The following is a 24,496-nucleotide window of genomic DNA, read 5'->3' as shown; positions in this document are numbered from 1 at the left end:
TTGACAGAGAGAGACACAGAGGGAGAGGGAACACAAGAAGGGGGAGTGGGAGAGGGAGAAGCAGGCTTCCCACGGAGCAGGGAGCCCGATGTGGGGCTCAATCCCAGGACCCTGGGATCATGACGCAAGCCAAAGGCAGACGCTTAACGACTGAGCCACCCAGGCACCCCAGAAAATGCCACTTGTAACATGGCTCTAGTATCTAATGATTTTTCAAGGATTTCCTAGCCATACCCTAACACAGAATGGTGGTGAGTAGAGATGCCCACTAACTTCTTCAAAGTGGTTCAGGGCTGGTAGGCCTCACTATGGAACCTTACTGAGGTCAAGAGACTCTCTTGGTTTTATTTGGAATATGGTTCAAGGGCAGCATCTTTGAGCTACTCAACTAACAGGACATCTAAGCTGTATCCACACAAGTTGGAATCATGAGGCTCTTCCATTCAATTTCATATTGTATCATGCCATGAGTCTTTATATTCATTAGACTCCCAGGGAACTATTATAACCAAAATAAGCATTTAAACCATATCTCTAAGTATCCTTTAAAAATTAAAAATAGGGGCGCCTGGGTGGCTCAGTCGGTTAAGGGTCTGCCTTCGGCTCAGGTCATGATCCCAGGGTCCTGGGATCAAGCCCCACATCTAGCTCCCTGCTTGGCGGGAAGTCTGCTTCTCCCTCTCCCATTCCCCTTGCTTGTGTTCCTGCTCTCGCTGTGTCTCTCTGTCAAATAAATAAAATCTTTTAAAAAATTAAAAATAGAATTACTATATGATCCAGTGATTCCACTACTAGATATTTAATCAAAGAAAATGAAAACACTAATCCAAAAAACTATATGCACCCTATGTTTACTGCAGCATTATGTACAATAGGCAAGATATGCAAACAACCCAAGGGTCCATCCACAGATGAGTGGATGAAGACGATGTGTGGGGTGTGTGTGTGTGTGCGTGCGTGTGTGCGTGTGCGTGCGTGCATGTGGAATATTACTCAGTCATAAAAAAGACTATCTTGCCATTTGCAACAATATGGATGCACCTGGAGGGCATAATGCTAAGTGAAGTCAGACAGAGAAAGACAAATACCATATGATTTCAACCATATGTGGAATTTAAGAAACAAAACAAAGGAACAAAAAAGGAAGGAAAGTAGGGAGGGAGGGCGGGCAGACTCTTAAATATAGAGAACAAACCAGTGATTGCTAGAGGGGAGGTAGGCGGGGGTGAGTGAAAAGGATAAAGAATATTAAGAATACACTTATGATGAGCACTGAGTAATATAGCAATTGTTGAGTCATTTTACTATATACCTAAAACTAATATAACACTACGTGTTAATTATACTTTAATAACAAAAAATTTTCTAATGTAACATCTCCAGTTACCCGCTTATTTGTTATGTACATGCATCTGTTCAATCACTAAACGAGTATTTACAGTATTTAATACTTAGTTGGCTCTGGGCCCTAGAGAGATTATAAAAGACACCTGCCCTCAAGAATTTCACTTAGTCACTCAACAAACATTTGCTGAGTGTTTCTAAGTCCTAGACTAGGTAGCAAAGGGAAAGAAAATAGGTATGCCCTTGTCCTCACATAGATTAGAGTCTTGTACAGGATTCCTATAAGAAAGCTGTAGGTACTATATAGTTGTAACAAGCGCTGGATTCAAGAGAACCAGTGGAAGCTTCCTGAAAGACTAAATTTATAGCTGCAGTGTCCAAACAGGTAGCTACTAGCTACATGTGGCTACTTACATTAAATTAAAAAATCAGTTCCTGCATTGCTCTAGCCCCATACAAGTACTCAAAAGCCACACGTGGCTAGTGGCTAACCTGTTGAAACAGTGCAGAAACACTTCCCTCCTTGCAGAAAGTTCTACTGAATATCACTGAAGTAAAACAGTGCTGCTCAAACTCCAGATGAGAAAATAATAAACAGCAAGAAACAAATAAAGGTTAACAAAGCAAGCCAACAGCATCACAGTTAATTATACATAATTAACAAGGGAACAGTAAGCCTAAAAGTAACCAGATATTTGTAGGGTTTTTTTTAAGATTTTATTTATTCATTTGAGACACAGATATATATATATATATATATATATATATATGGAGAAGGGGGAGGGAGAGAAAGAAAGAGAGAGAGAGAGAGAGAGAGAGGAAGCATGAGCAGGGGGAGAGGCAGAGGGAGAGGGAGAAGCAAGCTCCCCGCTGAGCCAGGAGCCCAATGCAGGGCTCAATCCCAGGACCCCGGGACCATGACCTGAGCCGAAGGCAGACACTCAACCATCTGAGCCACCCAGGCACCCCTATTTGCAGGTTTAAACAGAGAGAGTTGAGGGGCACCTGGGTGGCTCAGTCATTGAGCATCTGCCTTCAGCTCAGGTCATGATCTCAGGGTCCTGGGATCAAGCCCCGCATCAGGCTCCCTGCTCCACGGGAAGCCTGCTTCTCCCTCTCCCACTCCCCCTGCTTGTGTTCCCTCTCTCGCTGTGTCTGTCTCTGTCAAATAAATAAATAAAATCCTTAAAAAAATTAAAAAATAAACAGAGTTGATTCTATAACATAAAGATCACTAGTACATGTTTCAAAATTAGGGGCGTTATAAACAATAAAAGACACCATATAAATATCACTTTTTTAAAAAAAAAGGCCCTGCTGGTGGAAACTGTATCTGGTAAATCTGAAATATCTGAAATACTACAAATAATATACCACTTGCTAAATCGTCTATAAAATCTAAATAAAAATATTCATTCCATTTCGAGATCTAATCTTACAGCCCTGGTAGTCCATTATCAAACGAAAGCATTAAAAATGCATATTAATGTTAGCAAAGTAAGATAGAGCCGGGATGGTTCTGCATAATAAAAACACAGAAAGCTAGACTTCTGCCATTTTCAATTCCCTGCTTTTCGTCCATCGTTGCTACATGTCCCGCACCGCCTGATCATCTGCCATTTAGGCGACTTACTTTAAATTCTGCAGAAGATTCATAAATGTCAATGTGAAAATGAAGTAAAAGTATTTGGGGGATGTTTCCGAAGAGGGCGTTTCCTGGTTGAAATATTTCAAAGGCGCCGATTTTTACTACGATATTGCTACAATATGAACCACAGTCTAGCTGGGAACATAGACTAAGTTACTATCCCAGGAGAATATCATCCTCTGATACGTATCAAAACACTGTCTCAGAGTTTAAATCCAAACTGCCTCTTTAGTCTCTGGATGAATGAACAACCTGACATCTAAAAGAAAACTGACATTACAAACCCATCAATCTAATCTGCAAGGATGAGGTCTAAACCACGTCTCTGTTTAGGGCAGGTCTCGATGCAAGTGCTCCCTCCAACTTCCCTTCCCAATTCCCACGATTTAGAATTAAGGGATCTCAGGACAGCCAAAGACCGGAAGCAAAGTCATTTGGTTTCGCGTCGCATTCCCACTGGCAAAAGGTTTCTTAAACAATTTAGGAAGCCAAGGGAGGCACGAGAGATGTGAGGAGGCCCGCCGCAGGAAAAAGACGGAGGGCGGCGCAGCGCACGCAGCACCTCGGCGCGCGGGTGGCACTCCCAGGGCGCCCGGGCGGCCGCGGCCGCGGCCGCGGCGGCAGAGGCGGGGGGAGCCGCAACCAGACACCGCGCCGCACCTCCTCCGAAAGTTAAGGCGCCCGCCAGGAGCGGAGAGGAGAAACCCACCTCCCCGAAGGTGGGCCGCGCCGCCCCCGCCCCCGGCGCCGCCCCAGGGAGGCCTGCGGGAGCCCGCGACACCGGCGCCACTGGACGCGGCCACAGGGCTCCCCTCCGCGCCGCCCTCCCCGAGCAGCCAACCGCCCCTCGGGCCCCCGCGCCCCCGCCCTGCCGGCCCGGAGCTCCCCCCACCCCCGGCGCGCTCCCGCCCCACCTGCTCCTCGGGTCCTGTCGGGGCGGCCGGCTGCGAACGCGGAGGCGCGGAGGCAAGGCCGAGAGGCGCGCTCCTCCACCCGGCGCCCGTCTCCAGTGGCCCGCCGCGCAGCCTCCCGCCGCGCCGCTGCCCGACCTCGGCCGGCCCCTCCCGCCTGCCGCCTCCGCGCGCGCCGAGCCGGGCCCCACGCGGGGTCGGCGCGCGCGCAGTGCAGGCGCCCGGGCCGCGCGCAGGCCTCGGCCCCAGCCCCGCGCACGCGCCGGGACCCGGGGGAGGGGGCGGGGGGGGAAACGGAGGCGGGGAACGCGCCCCTGTGCTCGCGCGCCTCCTGCCTGCGCCCCGGCGGCCCCCCAGCCGACGCAAGGTTAGGCCTCCAGGTTAGCACTGTCTGGGGTTAAGCTTGCGTGGAGGTGGTGCTGCTGTGACATTTCCACCGCAGCTCGAGGGCGGTTCTCGGAGGAACCCCGCCGGGCCCAGGGCAGTGAGCGGGGGAAGCAGCCCTGGGCGCGCTTTTTCCTCCATTAAAGCCCTTAGCTAGCCCCTGGGGCTAGGAGCGCCCCCACCGACTTCACAAGGGCAGCGAGGGCATCTTACCTGTTTGGGGGCTCCCCTGTGTCTAACCCCGTGCATGGTCCAGAGTAGGTCCATCAGCCAATTACCTGTTTGCAGGTCTTACCGTAAAAAGCCTAGTCAATAGTATGCCCAGGTGGAATAATTACACGCAAAGGTGTCAGTGTAGACAGCGTAAACAGTAGTCATCCCAGAACTTTATTTCCCCTACTGCTTTGCTCGTTTCTTACCTTCTTCTCTCTTGGTCCCAGTCCCCATCCCCCAAGAGCCAGAAGGCGGTGAAACTGTGACAACTAACAGACAGAAATGCTGACATCCTGGTTCTCCATCATCCAGTGAAGGAAAGGTGTTACTTGACACTTAATGAGTCCCCTCAGTGAAGGAACTTAATGAGTCCATTGTTTCCCCATGACTGAGGTTTATAACACTGAATCACTAGTGTTACACCATAACAACTCTCTCTGAGGCCTTTTTGTTCTGGCTTTGCTATACAGATTACTACAATGTACTTCTGTGTTCACCAAGCATAGTGCCTAGGAATAGCAGATGTTGAATGAATAAATGTCTATGACTCTGCACGAGCAGAGGTAAGTGCTGGGGCACACCAGAGCATCTTTTCCTGTTAGAATCATCGATCCCAGGGATTAGAAAAGGCCCCCTTCCAGTTGCTCGAGTCTCCCTTATGACATCCTTCCACCAAATGGCCATAGTTGAATGCCTTCAGTAACCAGGAACTCATGGAACACTACATCAAAAACTAATGATGTATAAAATCCTAAAGGAGAACACAGGCCGCAACCTCTTCGACCTCAGCCGCAGCAACTTCTTCCTAGAAACATCGCCAAAGGCAAGGGAAGCAAGGGCAAAAATGAACTATTGGGATTTCATCAAGATAAAAAGCTTTTGCACAGCAAAAGAAACAGTCCACAAAACCAAAAGACAACCGACAGAATGGGAGAAAATATTTGCAAATGACATATCAGATAAAGGGCTAGTATCCAAAATCTATAAAGAACTTATCAAACTCAACACCCAAAGAACAAATAATCCAATCAAGAAATGGGCTGAAGACATGAACAGACATTTTTCCAAAGAAGACATCCAAATGGCCAACAGACACATGAAAAAGTGGTCAACATCGCTCGGCATCAGGGAAATCCAAATCAAAACCTCAGTGAGATACCACCTCACACCAGTCAGAATGGCTAGGATGAACAAGTCAGGAAACGGCAGATGTTGGCAGGGTTGTGGAGAAAGGGGAACCCTCCTACACTGTTGGTGGGAATGCAAGCTGGTGCAACCCCTCTGGAAAACAGTATGGAGGTTCCTCAGACAGTTGAAAATAGAGCTACCATACGATCCAGCAATTGCACTACTGGGTATTTACCACAAAGACACAAATGTAGGGATCCGAAGGGGTACGTGCACCCCAATGTTTATAGCAGCAATGTCCACAATAGCCAAACTGTGGAAAGAGCCAAGATGTCCATTGACAGATGAATGGATAAAGAAGAGGTGGTATATATACACAATGGAATATGATGCAGCCATCAAAAGGAATGAGATCTTGCCATTTGCAACGACGTGGATGAACTGGAGGGTGTTATGCTGAGTGAAATAAGTCAATCAGAGAAAGACATGTATCATATGACCTCACTGATATGAGGAATTCTTAATCTCAGGAAACAAACTGAGGGTTGCTGGAGTGGTGGGGGGTGGGAGGGATGGGGTGGCTGGGTGATAGACATTGGGGAGGGTATGTACTATGGTGAGCGCTGTGAATTGTGCAAGACTGTTGAGTCGCAGATCTGTACTTCTGCGACAGATAATGCAACATATGTTAAGAAAAAAGAAAAAGTAGAAAATAACAGGAGGGGAAGAATGAGGGGGAGTAAGTCAGAGGGGGAGACGAACCATGAGAGACGATGGACTCTGAAAAACAAACTGAGGGTTCTAGAGGGGAGGAGGGTGGGGGGATGGGTTAGCCTGGTGATGGGTATTCAAGGGGGCACGTTCTGCATGGAGCACTGGGTGTTATGCACAAACAATGAATCATGGAACACTTCATCAAAAACTAATGATGTAATATATGGTGATTAACATAACAATAAAAAATAAAAATTAAAAAAACTAATGATGTATGGTGATTAACATAACATAATAAAAAAATGTAAAAAAAAAAAAGTAACCAGGAACTCACTTCCTTTGAAAACAGCCATTTTATCATAGGTCAATCTTGTTGACAAGGTCTTCCTACCTTGAGCCAAATCCAGCTCCCTGCATCTCCTCCTTACTGGCTTTCTACCCTAGGGATTTCCAGATCATGTCTCACTCCAAGGTATCCAGGACAAGCATTCCCTATCCCTTAGGCTGCTCCTTATAAGACATGGTCAAGATCCCACTCACCAGCATGTTAAAGGACTCTTTACGATGCACCCCAGCTTGTCTAGAGCTCCTGAATGAACGGGAGTGTCCTGTTGCATGCAGAGAGGATAGAAACTCTGACCTCTTTCTCGGTCCTATGCTTCTATTAGCATAGCTCAAGATATCAAAAGAGTTGTTTGCAGCAGTCACATTACATTGTTATATTGGTTGGAACATACTGTCAACTGAAATCCATAGAACTTATGTAATATTTAAACACCATGACCATCCCACAGTCCCCGGTCAGCTGCCAGTTTCTTTGTCCCTGCAAGTTCAGCATCTTCATGCACTCTTAGGGATGATAATGTGACACAGAGGCTTCCTCCCTTTGGGGCTTCCACCTCCCTCGCCCTGATCTCATCTTACCCTGTTTTTGTCTGACCCCACCCACCTCTTTAACTGGTTAAAAGAAGAAAGGCGATCTGCCTTCAGTTGGCTTTCAGCAACTGTAAATGAGTCCTATGGTAAGTAAGCCACAAAAACTCAGAAAGATTTGTGTGTAACAGAAGTTTCCAGAGGTATACAATTCACTTTTATTGCTGATTTAAATTATCCCTCTGAGATACCACTATTATTAGGTGACAGGGTGTGGCTAGCTGTGTTGTTTTTAACTATAATGCAACTTTCTGTTCAAACCAGCCAGGTTACTGACTTTTTCTGCTACACCCACATACAAAACAGTTGAGAGGCAATTTCACAGGATACCAAGCCATTAGGGAGAGACTCTCCTACTCACTTGGTTGCCTTTGTCCAAAAAATTGAGTTTACACCATAAACCATCATCAAGGTAGTTTATGGGGTAATACTTCCTAGAACACCCCATGGGTCATACAAGTATGACCAGGTATTGCCTGTTTAACAAGAGTTGGACTGGGCAGTGATATGGGACCAGAACTTGGAACTTGAACCATCTACTGGGATGAGAAGGCACATGGGGATATGGTCCAGCTGCACCTAAGATGCAATTATGTCTAAGGCACAGCAAGGTTCCTGGACAACGAAGTATAAACCACAGTCCCAGGAGGTGATCAGCACCAGGCTGGAGAAGGGGCATTACTGACTGACTACTATATGGCCCTTACCAATGGGATTTTATTTGCCTTCACTTTACAAATGAAGAAGCAGACTCCAGGAGGTTGTGGAACTTGCTCAGTGTACCTTGGGGCAGAAAAAGATTCAAACCTAAGTCTATCTGATATAAAGTCCTGTGTTGATCCACTGTTTTGTATTACTTACACAGGGTGTCCTTTTGCGCATTCAGGACTCAGAAATGCTGTGTCAAACAGCATGGATCGTTCAGAAATTCAGGCAGAAAGTTAGAAAGTCAGCATCAACTACTAGAAATTTACCCCAAAGATACAAATGTAGTGATCTGAAGGGGCACCTGCACCCCAATGTTTATAGCAGCAATGTCCACAATAGCCAAACTATGGAAAGAGCCCAGATGTCCATCAGCAGATGAATGGATAAAGATGTGGTATATATATATACACACACACATACACACACACACAATGGAATATTAGCCATCAAAAAATGAAATCTTGCCATTTGCAATGACATAGATGAAACTAGAGGGTATTATGCTAAGTGAAATAAATCAATCAGAGAAAGAATTATATGATATCACTCATATGTGGAATTTAAGAAACAAAACAGAGGAGCATAGAGGAAGGAAGGGAAAAATAAAAGATGACGAAATCAGAGAGGGAGACAAACCAAAAGAGACTCTATTTTTTAAATTTTTATTTATTTGAAAGAGAGAGAGAGCATGAGCAGGGAGAGGGGCAGAGGGAGAGGGAGGAAGAGAAGCAGACTCCCCGCTGAGCAGGGAGCCCCACGCAGAGCTTAATCCCAGGACCCTGGGATCACGATCTGAGCCGAAGGCAGACGCTTAAGTGACTGAGCCTCCCAGGTGCCCCCCCCAAAAGAGACTCTTAACCATAGGAAACAAACTGAAGGTTGCTGGAGGGGAGCGGGGTAGGGGGATGGGCATTAAGGAGGGCACATGATGTAATGAACACTGGGTGTTACATACAGCTGATGAATCACTGAACTCTATCTCTGAAACTAATAGTACACTATATGTTAATTAATTGAATGTAAATTAAGTTTCGTTTAACTTAAAAAAATAAAATAAAGTCAGCATCGAAAAGGTCTCTTAGCAGCTAACAGGACCCAAACCAAGAGGAAAGGATTGAAGACATAGGCAGAAGACCAAGTCACTGCTCTTATGAGGACTGAGATATTGGGCAGGATATACCATTCACAGGGGAAGAACACAAGGACTCAGTTTCCAGAATCTGGTTGTACAGAGCATTAGGACCACAAGAGACATTCAGCTCTCAGAATTGGGATGTCAGATTGGCAGTAGCACCAACTTGCAGAAGTAGTTAAATGCAAAATATCAGAGCACTGGAGAGAGCCCCTAAAATTTTTATATTTGCAGATGATATGATCATCAGCATAGAAAAGCTAACAAAATCAACTATTAGAAGTAATAAGTAAGTCCAATGAGTTTGCCAAGTACAAGATCAAATGCTAAAAGTAGTTTCTTCTACATCGGCAGTAAGCAACCAGGAAATATAATAGACAATAAGATTCACAATAGCAATAAAACTCTAAAGCATAATATCCAGGAATTAACCTAACAACTTGCAAGAGCTTTATGGAGAAAATGTTAAAATTCTATTTAAGGACAAAAAGGAAGATTGAATAAGTGAAGATATGCCACGGATAGGACGTCTGGACATTGTAAAAATCCATTTAATTTCTAAATTCAATGTTATACCAACCAAAATTCCAGCAGGAACTCAAATTTTAAGAAACTTCAATAAATTTATAAAATATGTAAGGAAAAATAAAATGTTTAATGGTTATGTCAGTTTTGAAAAGCAAGAGCAAAGAGATGAAAACTGCCTTGCAAAATATTGTTATTACCACAGTGATAAAAAATAGTGTGGTCCTAGTATGGGAATGGACAGAACAGTAAAACAGAAGACTCAGAAGCAGACTGATGAGACCTCAATATATATAAACGTGATACCACAAATCAATGAGAAAAATATACATTATTTAGAAGATGTTGTTGGGGAAACTGGCTTAGTTATATGTCTACCATATACAAAGGTGAACTCCAGATGAATTACGGACCTACAATTTGAAAGGTAGAAAAGAAAATGTAGGAGAATATCTTTATGAATGTGGAGTAGGGATTTACTTCATAAAACAAGACTGCAAAAACACAAACCTTAAAACAAAAGGCTGGGAGATTTGACTACGTCACAATTAAGGCTTTTCTCCAATGGAGAATACCATAGAAAAAGTTAACAGCAGGACGCCTGGCTGGCTCAGTTGGTTAAGTGTCTGCCTTCGGCTTGGGTCATGATCCCAGGGTCCTGGGATTGAGTCCCGCCTTGGGCTCCCTGGCCCCCCTCTATCTGCCGCTCCCCCTGCTTGTGCTCTCTCCCTCTCTCTGACAAATAAATAAATAAAATCTTTTAAAAAAGAAAGAAAGAAGAAGTTAACAGCAGCTGACAAATTGGGAGAAGATATATGATAGGTTCAAAAGCAGCTAGGGATTAATATCTAAAATATGTAAGGAACTTCTGCAAGTCAACAAAAAGAAGTTAGAAAATCCAATATAAAAATGAGGAAAGGATAGAAATAGGCAGTTCACAGAAGGAAGAGCCAGAATGGCAAGCATAGGAGAGATGCTCAAACCCATTAGTGAAAGAATAGAAATGCAAACAGTATGGTACTACCTATAGTCACCAGTATGCTGGCATATTAAAAAAACAGCCCAGGCCGAGGGCGGGGGGGGGGGGGTCCTACTTTTTCAGGTTTGCCAACTTCCATGGTGCAAATACTCTCACGCCTGCTGATTTCACACTACCAGCATGAAGTCATTGAACAAGGAGTTCAGAAGAAATGTGTTCAATCTGCTCTCATGAGCCAGTTCCAACACACCATTGCTTCACCCATCCGCTTGGCAAAAATTAGTCAAATGGTCTGAAATATTGGCAAAGATATGGGGAAATGGAATCCTCATGCACTGTTGATGGCAATTTAAACTGGTAAATACATTCCACAGAGCAATCTGGCGGTAGTTAGTGAAAAAGTATCAGCATGCTTTATGACTCAGCAATCACCCTCCTAGACATGCCTCTGAGAAACTGTAACCCTTTTTTTTTTCCAAGATTCACTTATTTATTTTAGAGAGAGAGAGAAACCTCAAGCAGGGGGAGGGGCAGAGGGAGAGGGAGAAGCAGACTTTCCACTGAGCAATGAGCCTGACACAATGCAGAGCTCAGTCTCGGAACCCTGAGATCATGACCTGAGCTGAAACCAAGAGTCAGACACTTAACCAGCTGAGCCACCCAGGCTCCCCTGTTTATAACCTTCTTCATGTGGCTTCCAGGAAGCCATTCTCTCATTTACTAGATGATCTCACCCAATCTGTGGCTTTAAATGCCATCTCTATTTTAATGATTCCGAAGTTTCTATCTCTAGCCCTGAACTTCAGACATACATCAAACTGCCTACTCCACATCTAATCTGTAGTGTATCGTAAGCATCTCAAATACAGCATGTTCAGAATAGAACCCTTCCCCGTGACCTTCCCAAGTTGGTAAATGACATCTGGATTCTTCTGTTTGCTCACTGGAATCATCCTTCCTTTCCTTCATAGTTCTGGATTTCCCAAACCAAAGTCCCATTCCCCATTTTTTAAAAAAGCTCATGACATTAATTTTTAAAGATATTTATTTATTATGTATTTGAGAGAGCATGAGAGAGCACAAGCAGGGGGAGCTGCAAAGGGAGAGGGAGAGGCAGGGTCCCCACAGGACCCCGGGATCATGACCTGAGCCAAAGGCAGACGCTTGACTGATTGAGCCACCCAGACACCCCTACCCATGACATCATTTTTTGATGAAGAAATTTATCAATATCACTGAAGTCCTTACAAATCAATAGTCACCAGAGACCCAGGAACTTCCTAGTGCTGTCACCCCAGGTTGCTTTCCTCTGACCCATCTCCTTTTCTTTCTCAAAGCTTCAGGTGGGGACCCGTCGACTGAAGTGGACCACAAACTGAAGACCCCCACAAGCCTCATTATCTGAATCCATGATTCTCATTCCTGGTTGCCTGCTGGAATCTCCTGAATATCATTCACAAAATATATGCTAGAGACTCCCTCAAATATTCAAACTCAACTGGCCTAATTTAAAGTCATGCTATTCTAAAAGTTTATCATCTCTTTTGTTAGTCTGAGTCCCAAAAAGACACTAACAAATGAAGTTTTCAAACCCAACTCGTTCCTGTGTGGGGAACTGCTTCCCAGGTCCTCCGGTAGGTGCCACTCCCAAACACCATATGACACAACCATTTTTAAAAGTCTTCTTTATGGGCCAACATAAAGGAAGAAGGAACGAAGGGAATGTTTCACGGCATCAGGATTAAAACTGACAGTCCAAGAACTAAATTTTTCACACTGGCTGCTCAAAGTTTTGGCCACCCAGATACTTCCAGAAACATCTCTGGCACACAGTAATGGTATCAAGACAGTTTCCACTAGGATGTTAGCTCCAATGTCCACCCCCCTTTGAAACATACCTTAACCAAGCCTCTAGATATATCATTTATAGAAAATGTGAAGCACAAAGGAATACCATAAACACCACCGTGAGGATGCAATAAGCCAAATCCAAAATGTAGGAACTTCTACAGGGCAGATAACCTAATTCCTACAATCAAAAAGTAACTAAGGGAAACTGGTATAGATCAAAAGAGACCTAAGAGCTCTATCCACAACCTATAATGGGCAGAGCATTTGAATCTGGATGCAAAGAAATGTAAAAAAATTATTGAGAGTCGAGGGAAATTTAACCTGAATTGGACATTAAATTACATCAAGAAATTTTTGTTGGGATGCCTGGATGGCTCAGTCATTGAGTGTCTGCCTTCAGCGCAGGTCATGATCCCAGGGTCCTGGGATCAAGCCCTGCATCAGACTCCCTGCTCGGCGGGAAGCCTGCTTCTCCCTCTCCCACTCCCCCAGCTTGTATTCCCTCTCTCTCTGTGTCTCTCTCTGTCAAATAAATAAATAAACAATTCTTTTTTTTTCCAATCAAGCAATAGGTATTTATTGAAGATTTACAGTGTGCACAACTTCGCAGATCACTGGGTTCTGGGGCTCCAACATCATAACGACACCCAAGCCCTTATTAAAGAATTTCCAACCCAGTTGGGCTGAAAAGATATAAAATTTTAAAATGATCAGTGAAGAGACCGAACCTCATGGTGGGGTTATGACATAGACCATTCAGCTGTCTACAATGAAGGAATATGATAATAAATAATAAGGTAGTGGTTAAACAATTCTTTTTTAAAAAGGAATTTCTGTTAATTTCTTTTTTAATTTTTTAAGACTTTATTTATTTATTTATTTATTTATTTGACAGAGAGAGACAGACAGACAGAGAGAGAACACAAGCCTGGGGAGCAACAGAGGGAGAAGGAGAAACTGGGTGTCTGGTGGGCAGGGAGCCTGATGCGGGGCTCAATCCCAGGACCCTGGGATCATGACCTGAGCTGAAGGCAGATGTTTAACCGACTGAGTCACCCAGGTGTCCCTTTTTGTTAATTTCTTTAGGTATGAGAACAACATTGTGATTATGTTTTTATTAAAAAGTCCTTATCTGGGGGCACCTGGGTGGCTCAGTTGGTTAAGTGACTGCCTTCAGCTCAGGTCATGATTTCAGGATCCTGGGATCGAGCCCCGCATCGGGCTCCCTGCTCGACGGGAAGCCTGCTTCTCCCTCTGACCCTCCCCCTGCTTGTGTTCCCTCTCTTGCGGTCTCTCTCTCTGTGTCAATTAAATAAATAAATAAAATCTTTAAAAAATAAAAAAATAATAAAAAATAAAAAGTCCTTATCTGTTAGAGATTCATTCTGAAGTATTTATAATAAAATGTTTGATGTCCAGGATTTGCTTTAAAGTGGTGTGTGATGGGAATGCAAATTAGTCCAACCGCTATGGAAAACAATATGGAGGTTCCTCAAAAAATTTAAAATAGGTTTACTATACAATCCAGCAATTCCACTTCTGGGTTTACACCCAAACGTAATGAAAATAGGAGTTCATCAAGATATCTGCACTTCCATGTTTATTGTAGCATTATTCACAATAACCATGATATGGAGACAACCAAATGCCCATCAATGGATGAATGGATAAAAAAGATGTGAGATATATATATATATATATATATATATATATATATATATGTATATATATATATATATACACACACAGTGGAATATTATACAGCCATGAGGAAGGATATCCTCCCATTTGCAACAACATGGATGGACTTTGAGTAATTACACAAAGTCAGTCAAACAGAGAAAGACAAGTACTGTATGACATCACTTTTATGTAGAAGCTAAAAAAATTAAAACTGTAAAAATTAGAGTTTACCAGGGGATGGAGTTAGGGGGGTTAAGAGTGTGGTGTTTAAAGACAAAAACTTCTAATGAATAATAAATAAGTCTTAGAGATGTAATGAATCTAGACAATAGTGTTGTACTGTAATTAGGCAATGTAATAAATATCATTACATTGGTAATCATATTACAATATATAAATGTATCAAAATAACACACTATACACCTTAAACCAACACAATGTGACATGTCAAATTTATTCAATTAAAAAAATGTGTGTATGATGGGAGGGATAGATGAAATAAGAATGACAAAATATGGATCATTATTAAAGCTGAATGATGGGCATATTATTCTTTCTTTTTTGCATAAATTTGAAATTTTTTCCATAATAAAATCTTCAAAGAGAAAGCTCCAGAGGGCAGGGATTTTAGTCTATTTCTGTCAGTGCTGTATCCTCTGTACCTAGGACAGTACTTGGCACATAATACGAATTCAATAAATATTTGTTGATAGAAGGACCCAGTTCTTTAAGATTTCGGTCTCAGTAAAGATACAACTATTATGTCCAAGGAGTCTAGAAATCACAGAAGTTGCCTTGTATCACATGCATGCACACACTCTAAAATGGGAAGGATTCATACCTCACTAAAGCTCTATCAAGTTGTCTTTCCAGCAGCTGCTTGCAAAACCAATAGTTTCATCCCTGTTCACTGTAAGCCATCAGCTGCTTAACAGCATCTTGATTAGGGGTTGAAAGAATGCCAGACCCACTGGAGCTTCCCCGGTGGGTAGAGAGCAGTTTGCATCTTGTCAACAATGTATCAAATGACTCACCTAACAAAGAAAGCCATTGACAGATCAATTAGCTGGTACTGAGTCATGAGAAAGTCTCCGTTGTGACAAAACCTGCATTGATAATGAGATGGGTTCTGACATTTCTCATCTAACCATATTTGCAACAGCAGGGAATAGTTAAGACAAAAATAAATGTGAATTGCGTTTTTAGATTCACATGGGGTTCAACCCAAGAAGAATAAGTTCCAGGTTATCTTTTTAAGGCCCATCAAAAAATCCCATGCAATATCTTTATCACCATCAAAATAATCACAAGCATAAGCACTGAATGACACTTAGAAAGGCAACCAAATTGCATACTGGTCCATCAAATCACCAGAAATAAACTGAATGCCTCCCAGCTGAAGGGAAGTATGGACTCTAACACAGTATAAGATTCGCCCCGTGTTTTTTAGGATAAGAGGAAGAGTGTTGGGGCTGCAATTATGTGCGACCTGAGCTGGAACCCCAGAACCATCTTTCCCTAGCTCTGTAAACCCAGCAAATCCTTTTAGTTTGCTCCTTTGTAAAATGAGATCACAAATACCTGACTCTGGGGCACCTGGTGGCTCAGTCGGTTAAGCATCTCACTCTTCTTCTTTTTTTTTTTTAAGATTTTATTTATTTATTTGACAGAGAGATAGTGAGAGCCGGAACACAGCAGGGGGAGTGGGAGAGGGAGACGCAGGCTTCCCGTGGAGCAAGGAGCCCGATGCGGGGCTCGATCCCAGGACCCCGGGATCATGACCTGAGCCGAAGGCAGACACTTAAGGACTGAGCCACCCAGGCACCCCAGCATCTCACTCTTGATTTCAGCTCAAGTCATAGTCTCAGGGTCGTCTGCTTGAGATTCTCTCCTCCTCCCTCTCTCTGCCCCTCCCCCGACTCACGTGCTCTCTCGAGCACGCGCACTCTCTCTCTCTAAAATAAATAAATAAGGGGTGCCTGGGTGGCTCAGTAGTCAAGCATCTGCCTTCGGCTCAGGTCATGATTTCAGAGTCCTGGGATCGAGCTCCACGGGAGGCCTGCTTCTCCCCCTCCCACTCCCCCAGCTTGTGTTCCCTCTCTCACTGTGTATCTCTCTCTGTCAAATAAATAAATTAATTAATTAAAATAAAACCTTTTAAAAAAACACCTGACTCCAAGTGGGTGCTCAGTAAATACCTGGATGACAACTCTAGCATGTGGTCATGAAACATGAGCATGAGAAAAGAATACCAACAACCTGCCAAAGAAACAGTGTTAGTCTTAGGGATTTCCCAAGAGGGAGAGCACATTGCAGGATGGCGTGATCAGGAAAGCCTTCAAGGAAGAGATATACTTAGAGTTAAGTGGGGAGGATAATGAGTTACATAAATGAGGAGCTAGCATTTACCGAGGGTTTTAGTATGTGCTATGCATTGTTCTAAGCACTTCCATGAATTATTTTACTCCTGAAGGAGAAATATCATTTAGTTTCATCTTCCACTTGGAGAAATAAAGGCATAGAGTAGTTAGGCAACTTGCTCAATATCACACAGCGGGGGCACCTGGGTGGCGCAGCAGGTGAAGCATTCTACTCTTGGTTTCCATTCAGGTCATGATCTCAGGGACCTGACCTCAGGGTTTTGAGATTGAGCCCCACATGGGGCTCTGCGCTGAGCATGAAGTCTGCTTAAGTTTCTCTCTCCTCCCCCTCTGCCCCTCCCCACTCAAATAAATAAATGAATCTTAAACACACACACACACACACACACACACACACACACAGTAAATAGCAGAATCAGGATTTGAACCCAGGCAGTCTAGTTCAAGAGATTAAACTCTTAACCACGATGCTTTGCAAGAGAGAGGATCGGAAGCAGAGAGAGGATCGGAAGCAGAAAAGCTGACCGTATGTTTGAAGGATGTAAAGAGTCTAGTAGCACAGAGCCTGTGGTATAGACTGGTAGAAGATGAGCTGGAAGGGAGTTTGAGGCTGGACCAGAATGGCCTCGAATGTCACACAAGGAGGCTAAGAGACTCTTGCGGGGATGAAGAAAAACCACCATAGAATCTGTCAGCAATTTTCAAAATAGAAACTCCTACCTAATCTTTATGCCCCATATCTGTTATGCTCTCTTAATAAAAAACCTGAAACAAAAGCACACTTAAAAATTCAGGCATTTTGAAGCGAAATTTAGCAACTAAAAACAAAGTTGCCTTAAGAGTGTTAGCCTTTATCAAATCAATTTAACCAGTTCTTTTAAATAGCACATTATTTTCACAAATGATTCCTCCACAGACAGCTTAATTTAACTTAGTGTAACACATGCACAGTAATGACCTGCATTCAAAATGAGGTTGAGACAAGTTATACAGATGTCCTTGGGGGATGGAAATCTATCGTTTCTGTCTTTCCCATTGCACCCTATTAACCACTTTGCAGCATAACAATAACACCTACATATCACCATTTCCACCACTCAGTTATTATATAATAACGTAATAACATAATAATCTTCTGGATATGTGTGCATTGCACAAAAGCACAAGCCCAGGGAAAAAACACCAGCCACTTTGCTTCTTTGGGTGCTGTCCATCCAGCAAGGTGCAATGGACTTGCTTCCCACCTTATTGCACTCCACTTTTCTTGGCACCATGATTTCTGTTTCTCCAGCCTCACCCAAGCCCTAACTCAGACTTCAAAGCAGGGAGTCTCTCAAAGTTCAACTTGTCAAGTGAGGCACCACACACCTACCAAGGAGCTGCATTTCCACTAATTTGGAGGCATTGTTGCTAGTAACAATAGCCTAGCATCTTTGTAAGCAAAGGCCAGTGACATCCTGGTCACTTTTGTGCCTCTATTGTAAAGGCCACTGGCCATGCTCAGGTCTCAGCTGCATCTAAGATTAGCCACCCTCAAGCACGGTCCACACATTGCTCAGCTCCTACAATCTAAAGAGGCTCAAGAAAAGAGGTGTGGCCTCAGAGGGGAGCTTCTGGTCTTCATTTGTCAAGCACTTACTAAATAATTCTTAGTATCAGTAAATACCATTAGCTATCACCCTGTCTTTGGGGGCTTTCTAACCTGAGAGGGGAAAAAAAAATTAAAAAACAAAATGGGAAGCAGGATAGAATCCCAGGCTTTGAAGTCAGACATATGGAACTGAAAGGATTTCTGGGATGTGGCACTTTCAGTTTTAAAACCAGGACATTGCCAGAGATACCAGAACAAGCTGACCACCCTACAGACAGATAAAAGTTCAAATTTAATTAGCTTTGGGACCTTGAACAAATAAAATAACCTCTCAAAAAGACTCAGCTTCCTCATTTATAAAATTGGTATCATAGTAATGTGGGAAACAAAGGCAGAAGAAAAATTATTACATTTCCTTACTACCTACAGCATATGGACAAGTCCTTGAAACAGGCAGAGTGACATTCCTCTAGGGACTCAACTGACTGGATGCTGACATTTTGCTGAGGGCAAAAGGCAATCCTAGCCTGATGCTCACCTCCCACCCCCATCTCCCCACCCCCGCCCCAGGATCCTGTAAACGACTTTAACATAAAAAAATTCTTTTGGAAATTTCCTTTATCTCTAAACCACCCCCAAGATACGTGTTGGCAATCATCCCCCAAGCATATGACCCTCCGATATACATCTGAAGGGTCTCATGACTAAGGTTTTATTAGACAGTAATAAATGACCTTTTCCCAACAGTAGCTAGCCCCCTCAAGGTCCTGGAAACCTTGCTTCCAAATTCCTTACAGACTTATGCTATCCCTAACCCTCTCCCAACTTGAAAGTCTGTAATGGGCCACTCCTCATGACCCCGGTACAGCTCCTTCTACCCACAGGCCCTGTCCCCGTGCCTTAAGAAAACCAACTTTTTCCCGGGATGGAGCTCTACATCGGGCTCCCTGTTCAGCGGTGAGTCTGCTTCTCCTTCTTCCTCTGTGATCTCTCTCGCTCTCACTCTCTCAAATAAATAAATAAAAATAATTAAAATTAAATTTTAAATTTTAAGTTAAAAAATTAAACTTTTTAAAAAATTTAAATTTTAAATAAAAATTAACCTTTTTGCACCAAAGGCATCTAAGAATTCTTTCTTAGCCATCGGCTTTGAGCCCTAATGTCTTTCCTACATCAATAGTAGGACCTACTTTATCACACATTTCTTGTAAGAATTCAATAAGCTGTTGTATAAAAAGAACTAAGCACAGTGCCTGATGCTGAATAGTTGCTCCAAAAGCGTTAATACTGCATATGTAATCAATAATTATAAGATACCATATAATGAAAGTCTCAATTAGGTATTTTAGCAACTAAAAAAAAACCAGATCTGGAAGAATTGGATCATAAGAAAAGTTTCCAGAGTGGTAGGGTTGACACATAAAATATAGACTGCCTGATTAAATTTGAATTTCAGATAACAAGTAATTTTTTAGTATAAGTATGTACCAAATTATGTTTTTAAATTATTGTCTATCTGAAATTCAAATTTAGCTGGACATGTCTGGATATTTTATTTGCTTAAAATGGCAAGAGAGGAGAGAAAAATGCCAGGCTGAGGGATGAACATGAGTGGCAGCGGACCCAAGACAGGAGCAACTCATGGGATAGGCTTGTAAGTTTTAGAGGGAACACCTTATGATCCAGGCCAAAGAGCCTGGATTTGATGCAGAATACCTGGGAGAGTGAGCGGTAAAGGGCTGGGGTCCTGGGATAAGGTGGGAATCAAAAGGAAGGGATGCTTCAGAGAAAGAATGAATGAGCCTCTGTGAAGGAAAAGAATGGATCTGAGGTTTTGACCCCAAGGCACTATGAGAGGGACTCTATCGTCAAAGAGATCTGGTATGTGGCTGTCCTTATAGTCAGGTGGGTGGCCTGAACGCAGGATGGGGGTGGAAAAAGAATTGGATGCCGAGAGGTGTTGTGAAGGAAGGTAAGGTCTGTGAAGAAGGCATGACTGGAGTCCTGAATATGAATGTGTCCTTTCACTATGAAAACTTCCTTGAATCCCTACAGTCTTATTACTGGTAAACTGAATAAGCAATTACATGTAACTCTAGAGAGGCCTCATGAGGTAAGTTAACTCAGACCAAGAAAAAAAAAATCAGGGCATTTAATGCCCTCTTTGCTCTTCCCTTAGTTGTAAGAAGAGATTAAAGCTTTGGAATTCATACAATCCCTTCATTGCTTTCCTCCCTCCTGAGAGACCCCACAGGGTTCTCCTGCCTCCCAGTAATGGCTGACTTCTTCAAAGAGAGTGAGTTCAATGCAGCCAGCCAGTGAGGGGCCTGGGGAACATGGGGAAACTCCCTTGGCAACTGCATCACTATTTTTGACCTCCCAAGTAGGTTGCTTTTTTCCTGATGTGCATATGCGAAATTCTACTCTTGGGGCAAATGAAAAACCCACAGCCCCATTTGGTAGTTTTTCCCCAGAAGGGCAGTGCTTCTCTTTAGAAACACTTCCTGGTGTGAACCTGTAATTCTGATTCAAAGAAGCAAAAGGTTCAGAATATCTGCCTTGAGATATATGTGAAACCAAAAACCAATGGTCCTAAAAGAACCAGACCCAAAGGATCTGCTTAGAAACTCAACCTGAAACACTTTATCGAGTTCTGATGACTCACACTGACATTCTTCAAGGTCATACCCCAACTCTGCCCAATGTGATAAAGCTGCCCCTTCAACATTCCCACCTCTGCGTCCTTGTATGGGCCATTCCTTCTACTTAGACTTTGCCTGCAAGCTACCTCCACCTATCCAAATCCTACTCCCCTTCCAGACCCTTCCTACATCTCACCTCATCTATGGAGAGCTAGCTCTCTAATTTCTCCCTTTCACTAAAGAAGGACACATTTTAAAACCCAATTATATGCTATTTTGTATACTAGTCACTCATACAGAAGCATTTTTCCTGCCTTTCCAGTGAGGCTGTAAACTCCATGAGGGCAGGGAACATTTCTTTTGTATGCCTAAAAGCACTCCATACCTACTTGCTCTACCAAATTTAAAATTGAAAGTTGTAACAAATGTACCACACTAATGCAAAATGTTAATAATAGAGGAAACTGTCAAGGGGCAGAAGGGTCTTACAGGAACCCCTGTACTGTCTACCCAGTTTCCTATAAACCTAAAACTACTCTTTAAAAATAAAGGTTATTAAGTTTAAAATGCTTAATATCTTTCTCCAAATCCTGAGTTCCTTCCTCTCTTTCAAGGGACAGAAGGAAGCAAAGAAGGAAAAGGCAAAAAAGACATTTAAAACATGGACCAGTATACAACAAGTCAATTGTTTTCCTGGATACTAGCAACGAACAACTGAATTTGAAATTAGAAGCACACCATAAACAGTATCAAAAAAGAGAGAGAGAGAGACTTAGTTATAAATTGAAGAAAATATGTACAAGATCTACATGAGGAAAACTAGAAAACTTTCACCAAAGAAATAAAAAAAGATCTAAATAAATGGAGAGCTATTCCATGTCCATGGATAGGAAGACTCAAGATTATTAAGTCCGTTCTTCCCAACTTGATCTATGCATTCAATGTAATTCCAATCAAAATCCTAGTATATTATTTTGTGGATATTGACAAACTGATTCTAAAGTTTATATAGAGGGGCACCTGGGTGGCTCAGTCAGTTAAGTGTCTGCCTTCGGCTCAGGTCATGATCCCAGGGTCCTGAGATAGAGCCCCATGTCAGGCTTCTCCCTCTCCCCACTGCTCGTGCTCTCTCTCACTATCTTTCTCTCTCTCAAATAAATAAATAAAATCTTTAAAGAAATAATAAATAAAGTTTATATGGAAAGGCAAAAGGCCCAGAATGACTAACACAATGTTGAAGAAGAACAAAGTCAAACGACTGATGAGACTTAAAGACATGATAAAGCCACGGTATTCAAGAGAGTATAGTATTGGCAAAAGAAAAGACAAATAGATCAGTGGAATGGAATACAGAGCAAAATATACCCATACGAAAACATACCTACACAAATGCAGTCAACCACTCTTTCGCAAAGGAGCAAAGAGAATTCACTGGACAAAGAATAGTATTTCCATAAATGGTGCTGGAACCACCAGACATTCATATACAGAAAAAGGAATCTAGACACAGATCTCATATCTCTCCCAAAAACTTACTCAGAATGGATTATGGGTATATATGTAAAATGCAAAGTTATGAAACTTCTAGAAAATAACATAAGAGACAAACTAATGACCTTGCATTTGGTAATGACTTCTTAGATACAACACCAAATACAAGCTGGACTTCATGAGAACTGAAAACTTCTGCTCTACAGAAGACCCTGTTAAACGAATGAAAAGCAACCATAGACTGGGAGAAAATCTTTGCAAAACACATATCTAATGAAGGACTCGTACCCAAAATATACAAAGAACTCCTAAAACTCAACAGTAAGAAAACAACTCAACTTAGGAAAATGATCTGAACAGACCTCAACAAAGAAGATGGCAGGTAAACCATGTGAAAAGATGCTCAACATCATATGCTATCAGGGAACTGCAAATTAAAACAACAATGAGATACTACTACACATCTATTAGAATGGCTAAAATCCTAAACACTGACAACACCAAATTCGGGCAAGAATGTGGAGCAAAAGGAACTCTCATTGCTGGTGGGAATGAAAAATGGTACAGCCACTTTGAAAGACAGTTTGGCAGTGTCTTATAAAGCTAAGTACTGTATAGTCTTACCTTATGATGCAGCGTTCTCACTCCTAGATATTTACCTAAGTGATTTGAAAATTTGTCTCCAAAACCCTGCACATGAATGTTTATGGCAGAGTTCTTCATAATTAACCAAAAATTGCAAATAACCAACACATCCTTCAGTAAGGGAATGAATAAACAAATTGTGGTACATCCATACAATGGAATATTGAAAGTGATAAAAAGAAATGAGTTATCCAGCCGTAAAAAGATCTGGAGGATACCTAAACACATATTGGTAAATGAAAGAAGCCAGTCTGAAAAGGCTACATACTATGTGATTCCAACTGTATGACATTCTGGAAAAGGCAAAAGAAGAGAGACAGTAAAAAGATCAGGGGTTGCCAGGGGCTGGGGAGGGAGGAAGAGAAAGATGAACAGGTAGAGCACAAGGGATTTTTAAGGGCAGTGAAACCATTCTGTATGGTGCAGTAATGGTGGGTACATGATGGTTTGTCAAAAGCCACAGAGTATACACCCCGAAGAGTGAACTGTCATGTAAATTACGAACTCCAGTTAACAGTAATGTATCAATATTGGCTCATCGATTGTAAAAAATTAAAAAAAAAAGGAGTGGATTGTGAAGCATTTTTAATACTTCATTCAGGTTTTCAGCACTGAAATGCCTTTTTGACTTTTTGGTGTTACTATGTAGGAAAGGATACACGTCAGTAAAATGTGCCTAAATTGCCTCGCAGCAATTTGTCTAAAACGACAGTATGCTTTGTTCAGGATGCTCACCTGTGCCTGAGCACAAATGAGGTTCCATCAGAGGCCTGGGTGGGTATGAGATTCATTTTATAATGAAACTTACCCAGTCATGACACTGTCCTCGCAATGTCACCCAGAAGAAAAAAAAAAAAAGTCAATTTCTCATGGGTCTTCCTCAGCAAGAGCACCAATTATTTAGAGTGTTGGTTGGGAGTCTATGAAAATAGGTGTTTTCCTAATGGGCCCCCTCAGGCCCATATGCAGATTCCAGTTACAGAAAGCCGGGGTGGTGGTGGCTTTGACTTGACTCCCTGTGGTGGATGGAGGCTTCCTCTGAGTGGCCAGCCGGCTTTTCTACTGGCAGCAGATACATAATAATGACGTTGCTTGTGACGCTATGGATACCAGATTTAAAGGGCCAGAGAGCAGAATTATAACCTTGAACCTACCTCTGAGGTTGTTAGCAGCAGTGGTGGAGGAAGAGGCTAACAGGGTCTGGCCAGGAAGAAGCCTGGGCGCTGAGGATACTCTCCTGAAGGGGAGACTGGGGAATCAATACCCAGACTCACTTGTCCCTCCTCCAAGTCCTGGGCAGCGCCTCTCTAGGGCTGGAGCGCCAGGGACCCCAGGGACCCGCCACCCAGGGTGCTGGCAAGGGCGCAGGAGTGCGGAGAGTGGATCTGGCGGGGGCAGACAGAAGATCCGAGCGCTACCTGCGTCAGCGGGCTACAACCTGGACTGGGCCTCCTCAGAACTCTAAAGTGTTCTTTTTTCCACCAAGTGTTAGCTCAGCTCTCTGCTATAAAGAGAACATTTTAAACAGGAATTTGAATGGATTTTGTCAGGATTTCTAATGAGAAGACATCATGTTGACCTTTTGAGCTATGG

At 42.8% G+C, this 24,496-nt stretch overlaps 1 protein-coding gene across 18 annotated transcripts in view; it reads right to left on the bottom strand.

The window, feature by feature from the left end:
* Positions 1 to 23,952, bottom strand: part of CLIP4 (CAP-Gly domain containing linker protein family member 4) — a 94,068-nt gene extending 70,116 nt beyond the window's left edge. For 14 of the 18 annotated variants that reach the window (XM_027621919.1, XM_027621920.1, XM_027621924.1 and 11 more), the window contains exon 1: positions 23,712 to 23,952. The gene's annotated coding sequence lies outside the window, so the exon portion shown is untranslated. Of the gene's footprint in view, positions 1 to 2,977; positions 3,188 to 3,701; positions 3,812 to 3,906; positions 4,068 to 14,994; positions 15,188 to 23,711 lie in introns of those variants that run through there. The other 4 variants (XM_027621915.1, XM_027621913.1, XM_027621917.1 and 1 more) reach the window with 4 other exon arrangements.
* Positions 23,953 to 24,496: the final 544 nt, after the last annotated feature.

The sequence above is a fragment of the Zalophus californianus genome, chromosome 8 (assembly GCF_009762305.2).
Source record: "Zalophus californianus isolate mZalCal1 chromosome 8, mZalCal1.pri.v2, whole genome shotgun sequence".
Classification (NCBI taxonomy): domain Eukaryota; kingdom Metazoa; phylum Chordata; class Mammalia; order Carnivora; family Otariidae; genus Zalophus; species Zalophus californianus.
This window is presented reverse-complemented; position numbering and strand designations above follow the sequence as displayed.